The following is a 6,586-nucleotide window of genomic DNA, read 5'->3' on the forward strand; positions in this document are numbered from 1 at the left end:
GATTTATCCGTGTATAGTTTTGTTACGGGACGTATAAAGATTGGATCCAAGTGCAAAGTGAGAATAGAAGAATTGAATGATAATATAAATTAGACTACACAAAAAACAAAAAAAAAATCTTTAAAATAACCATTAGGCTATAAGCACAAAACACATAAATAATAAATATTTTATACATTATTATAATTAAATTCTACCATGAAAGTCTGCACATGACATCCCCGTTCAGTCGCGAGGATTTCATTTATAAATGATCTTTTCCTTTAGAAATTAGATTACTTGCATCAATATTAACATTACCAGATGTACCCCTAACACTTCAAAAGGACAGACATAATAATAATTTCCCCATGTTTCCCGTTTTCCTCAATACATTCCTTCGCTTCCACCATGTAACACTGAGCAAACAGCATAGATGGTTTAGAAAGACCAACAATTTCAAACAAAAAAATTATTCCAGTTGTTACATGACAATGAATGCCATATTAAACATATGTAACCTGATTTTGTCTTGATTAAGGTTTGCAAATCCTTAAATAAATGTATTATTCAACTATATAGCAACAGAGAAAGCATTAAAGCATAAGATTACGTTTACTGATAGTAGCACCTGGTGGCCAAGGTTGGTACCGCATGCATTTTTTTGAAGAGAGAAAAAAAAAAATTTGGAGAGGAAAAAAAATTTAGGAAGAGAGAAAAAAAATTTTTAGGAAGAGAGAAAAAAATTTAAGACTTATTCTCAGGAAGGAACTGAGACACTTTTTTATTTTCTTTTTTTCACCGTTATTTTTTTTTTCACCTTGCGGTTCAGGGCTTCCATAGTTTAGTTATTGTTTTGACGTTGGAGGTTGTTTTCATATCTTTATTTTCTTTGTTAGCTTAGGTCTTAAAAGAGGTAAGGTAGCCGATTTTTTTAGTTTTGTTGATTTTCTTTGCTTTAGCCCTGCTCATTGTCCTTCACTTCTGTGTCCAGTTTGTCTTTGTTTTATCATTTGTATATATTCTGTAAATAAGTATTTGTTGTTTCACTACTGCACTGTAAAAACGATTGGGTGTATTACTGTTATGATTTGTTGCAAAAAAAAAAAGAAATTATGTTTAGCAGTAACCCATATCTTTCTCTGCCTGTTTCATTCCATCATGCAAGTTATTGGTAACTGAAACCGTTTTTATTTTTATTTTATTCTCCTAATTTAGTTAACCTTATCACTTATGTGTTACATGCTCTTATACCCCTAGACATCTAAAGAGAGACATAACAATAATGTATGTACATTGATCATTTTCAAATATCAATTTATCATATTTATCCAAAGTTCTCTTAATATGCTGCAATAAATAGTGATGGCTATTATGATTTAATTGTTTATGATTAATGGTTACATGTTACAGTAAACACATTTTCCTTATTGCAAAGGTACCTACCTCAATTTTCAACAGCTTTATTTATTTATTTATTTTTTTAAGTAGCATCATCCTAAAGATTTAATGATTAGAAATTGTAAGGATTTGTGTATTTTAGTGGCATATTTTTCAAAGACACATAAAAGGATATAATGAGCAGTATTTACATGTAACTTGTGCTCTAATTTAATTATTCTCTCACCTAAGAGAATATAAAACTTTCATGATAAAAAAATTTAGGAAAACAGGAATGGTCAAGCATGAGTAAATAATTTCATGAAACGAACAGGTGTCCTTTCACTCTTGCCTGCCAGATATACTTGAATTGTCTTTTCACTATCCACTGACCAGCACACCTCCACAATGAAAACCCAGACTATATGTGTGAGTGTGAGATACTGATCAAACCTGATCAGCTCTGCAGGTAATGAAATCTGTAGCTTGAGAGTTAATTAACTGAGCCTACTCTTAAATCATGTCACTGCTGGAACAGTCACATCGCAGAGAGAGCATTTTGTAACTAAAATGATCAATGTACGTGGTGAGCATTTGTTTAAAAATTATACAAAAGAAACTTTATATTAGGTGTCTAACTATTTTGTACTAACATTAAAAAATTAATAAGGCCTATTTGATGAAATGTGCTTACTATTTATGTGTGTTGTTCTGTTAAACTTTTATGAAATTCACATTAGCTGCTACTGAAGTTGGGATATGGGTAGGTTTAGAGGTTAGAGTTAGGTTTAGGGGTTAGGGTTTGGGGTAGATTTATAATTACATGCAGGTACTTCAAAATAAATACAATATAACAACATGTATGTACATAAGTACATTGTATCAAATGCTTTTTTTTTTTGTAAAATAAGTACATAGTAGTTTAAGACACCTATTAAATATGCTAAATTCCCATAAATATCTCATATTCGAATAAAAAACTAAATGAGCTCGGAATACCCGTGCGTGTACAAAAGTACAAAGTAGTTTACGAAGTTCAACAAATTAATTTCAATATCCACTATGTTTAATGACATAATGGCTTGTATGATGTAATAGCCATTGTTTATGGTTGCATGATGAGCCACATCTGTCTGCTGATGGGGGGCTGTAGCACTGAATCACACACACCATCTCCTTAGGGTACATATGGAATTTTATTCGATCATTCATCCTCTCTGTCTCTTTGTCTTACGTGAGCTTTACAGTCAAAGCAAGACCCGTCATAATTATTTCAGTCCATCACGGGCCTGTGATAGCTGATCTTTTTTTATAGGCTTAATATAATTTACAGCCTTTTAAGCACACTCACAGGTGGCATATGTTAGATCTTGACTGTTGCAATCAAGCAGCATGACATGTTGTGATTTAACAAGCTGTGGGAGGCTTGCAGGGCAAAGACACAGAGAGGGAGGAAGAAATAAAAATGGATGTGAAAAATGGTGAGAAGCGGACGCTGTCAAACTTATACGGAACTCTGTTGCATCTTTGTGAACATGCATTGGGAGATTTGCACTATTGTTTTAAACAATAATTTAATCTCTATTTCATATACTTTTAACATTATAATAACAGTTTATGTCATGTTTTATTGGTCATTTCCTCTGAATTGGAAGGGGCTAGTTGTCACACTTCTTACTCCAGTGAATATTTCTCAGGTTGGGTTATTTTTTAAAGTCTTTTTTGTATAGACACATAATTTTAAGTCTAGACTACAAATAGCCTAATGAAAATTTCTAACTTTATTGTCCAGGAATAAAGATACAGCTCATTGAACACCCTATAGTGGGTGTCACACTGCGGGGTAAGTTGTTTCAATAGGAACCAGCTAATTATTGACACTGATTTCAAAAGAATACCCTTTTTAAAATATTTAATGCCAAAAAAAAAAAATGTTTCTACAACACACATCTATTGAAAATGTATTATGGATTCTTTAATGGCTTTTCAGTTACATTAAAACTGTTACAGAACACAAAACAGTGAGGATGGCTAACTGCAGCCTGTGCCAGCCAGATATCACCTCAGACTTCACAGAGAATGATCTGATACCATTACCAACCGTCAGACATGGGGTACTTCACTGGCCACTGCCTGAAACTTGGACTTCAGAAGGACTACACCGGAAATTAATCTGCCACAAGCTTACAGTCGAACTACAGTGCACCTTACTGATCTCTGCCTACATCACCTTGGTCAAAGGATGGACTACACTCTTAAAATGGAATACATAGATAATAAATTAATTGTAGCCTTCATCAGCCAATTAACAAAGGACGACGCATCTTTGTGCACTTCCGCAGATAATTTAGGATGGAAAGACTTTAGTCATTAATCGTACAGTTCATGCTAAATCTTTTTGTTTAAATATTGGCCCCTAACACTTACTTAGTTTACTATTTTAAACCAAGACTTGTACTATACATAAATAACTAATATTGGCATTATATTCATGCTGTTTAGCCAGAGGGGAACTGGCCCTTACAGTGAGCCTGCTCTCCACCAAGGATATTTTTCTCCTTTAACCAACATCTTATGGAGTTTTGTGTTCCTTGCCACAGTCACCTTTAGCTTCCTCACTGGGGGTCTAAATACAATTATTATTTACTTATTTATTTAATTATTTATTTAAAGGCACAATTTATAATCATGTTGTTCATTAAACTACACTGCTATATTAAAGCTTCTTTTTCTGTTAAAGCATAATTTTCTTTAAAGCTGTATTGAAATGGTGTGTATTGTGAAATTATATTAATTACCACATAAATTAATTCTGACTTGCCCCTTTTCTTTAAAAAAAAAAAAAAAAGCTAAATTCTTGGTTCCAGTAAGGCACTTACAATGGAAGTGAATTGGGCCAATCCATAAACATTAAAATACTCACTGTTTCAAAAATATAGCCACAAGATGTAAGCAATATGTGTGTTAACATGATTTTAGTGTGATAAAATTGCTTACTAACCTTTTCTGTGTAAAGTTGTAGCCAATTTTACAACTTCTTTGCCATGACGATATTGTCAGGGTTCAGAAAGAAGAGGATTCAATTTGCAGGGTACTACACAGTTTATTGGGAAAACGGGAATTCAAGGGGTAACAAACAGAAGCAAGGGATAGACTGGATAAGGTCCACTGTCAATGACGGTCGCAGGTAGCATAGACAAAGTCCATGGAACAGTAACACGCAGCCAAGAGCAGTCCGCACAGGAGGTCAAGGATGATGGTGAATGAGACGGGGAGCAATGGGCAGTGGTGGCAGGGAGAAGGGAAAGGGAGATGGCAGCGGGGAAGCCGGAGGTGGCGGGAAGATAAGCACTGTCCAGCAGCCAGGGAGATGGGGAGAGTGGAGAGAGAAAAAGAAAAAAAAAGATGGGACAGACACGGTAGTGTTCAGAGGGGAGAAAAAACAGGTTTAAATCGAGAGACATGGAAGACAGGGTGCACACAGCTGAGAGCAGACGGGAGTCTGAGCCGCACCGCCGCCGGACTCAGGACCTTAGAGATGCAGTATGGCCCTATGAACCTGGGTGCTAACTTGCGTGCCGGCACCTTAAGAGGCAGGTCCTTAGTGGATAGCCATACCCTCTGCCCACAGACATACTTGTGCGCCAGAGTCCGACGACGGTCTGCTGCCACCTTGGCACGTCTCCCTGCCCGTAGAAGGGCCTCTCTGGCTCTTTTCCAGGTTCTCCTACACCGCTAGACAAAGGCCTGGGCAGAGGGGACAGCAGCATCAGATTCCTATGAAGAAAACAGAGGAGGCTGATAACCAAGTGAACAATGAAAATGGGACATACCAGTAGATGCCACAGGAAGTTTATTGTGTGCATATTCTACCCAGGTGAGCTGCTGGCTCCAGGAGGCGGGATTATGTGACGCCAGACAGCGAAACATATGCTCCAAATCCTGGGTGGCCCGCACTGACTGCACGTTGGTCTGCAGATGGAATCCTGAAGTCAGACTTGCAGTAGCCCCAATCAGACGACAGAATTCCCTCCAAAAGTGGGAAACGAACTGGGGCCCCCGTCAGACACCACGTCCGTCGGAAGACCATGAATCCTGAAGACGTGATCGACCACCACCAGTGCCGTTTCCTTTGCAGTAGGCAGTTTGTGAAGGGGAATAAAGTGCACCGCCTTGGAACAACGGTCAACCACCTTCAATATAGCGGTGTTGCCTTTGGATGGAGGGAGGACAGTAACAAACTCAAGGGAAATGCGAGACCAGGGGTGGGAGGGAATGGGCAAAGATTGCAGCCAGCGGGAGGCTTGTTAGAAGACTTATTTAGGGCGCAAACCAAGCAGGCCGCCACAAACTGTCTGGCATCTTGGACCATGGTGGGCCACCAGAAACGTTGACAGGCAGAAGCCAATGTTCTCCATACTCCTGGATGGCAGGCCAGCCTCGATGAGTGACTCCACTTCAACACAGCTGCACGCAATGGCTCAGGAACTAACAACAGACCATCAGGGCACCCCACCGGAACAGTCACCCCTTGCAGAGCCTCCTTGACCTATCCCTCGACCCCCCAGGACACAGCAGCCACCACAACGTCCCCAGGCACAATCGTGTCAGGAAACGACTTACCACTAAGGCAGTCAAAGAGACGAGACGGGATGGATTGTGCTTAACCAGCCATGGATGCCCCAATACAATGGCGGTGCAAGGAGACTTAAGGAGGTAGAACACAATTTCCTCACGGTGGTTGCCTGAGATGACTAGGCTTACAGGGTCAGTGACATAGGTTATTTGGGCAAAAATGGAGCCGTTAAATCCCCTCGCTGTGATAGGTTTCTGGAGAAGGGAGGTAGGGATTCTCCAACGAGCCACCAAATCAGCATCAATAAAGTCACCTTCCGCAACAGAATCAACTAAGACAGAGCAGCATCTCGAGTAGGGACCCCAACCGACTGTGGCAGGAAGAAGGGTGCGGGAACAGGGGGAACAAGACAAGGGGGTAACACTCGCCAGTACTTCCCCAACTACTGGCAAGCCCTGGCTTTTAACCGGCACTGGGCTGCAAAATGTCCTGGTTTGCCGCAGTAAAGACAGAGTCCCTGGGCTATGCGGCATTGTCTCTCCTCTGCTGCCAGACACATCCGCCCCACCTGCATGGGCTCAGGGTGAGGCTCAGGACCACGGCTGGTTACTTCCAGTGGAGACAAGGTACCTCTCCTCTGAACGCGGGCAG

General features: G+C 39.8%; 1 long non-coding RNA gene across 1 annotated transcript; it reads left to right on the forward strand.

Moving 5' to 3' along the window:
* Positions 1-667: 667 nt before the first annotated feature.
* Positions 668-4,149, forward strand: LOC127442416 (uncharacterized). Its single transcript, XR_007897480.1, has 3 exons — positions 668-3,056; positions 3,152-3,202; positions 3,370-4,149. It is a non-coding gene; the product is annotated as an uncharacterized LOC127442416 (long non-coding RNA).
* The last annotated feature ends 2,437 nt before the right edge of the window (positions 4,150-6,586 follow it).

Source organism: Myxocyprinus asiaticus, chromosome 6 (genome assembly GCF_019703515.2).
Source record: "Myxocyprinus asiaticus isolate MX2 ecotype Aquarium Trade chromosome 6, UBuf_Myxa_2, whole genome shotgun sequence".
Taxonomy (NCBI): Eukaryota; Metazoa; Chordata; class Actinopteri; order Cypriniformes; family Catostomidae; genus Myxocyprinus; species Myxocyprinus asiaticus.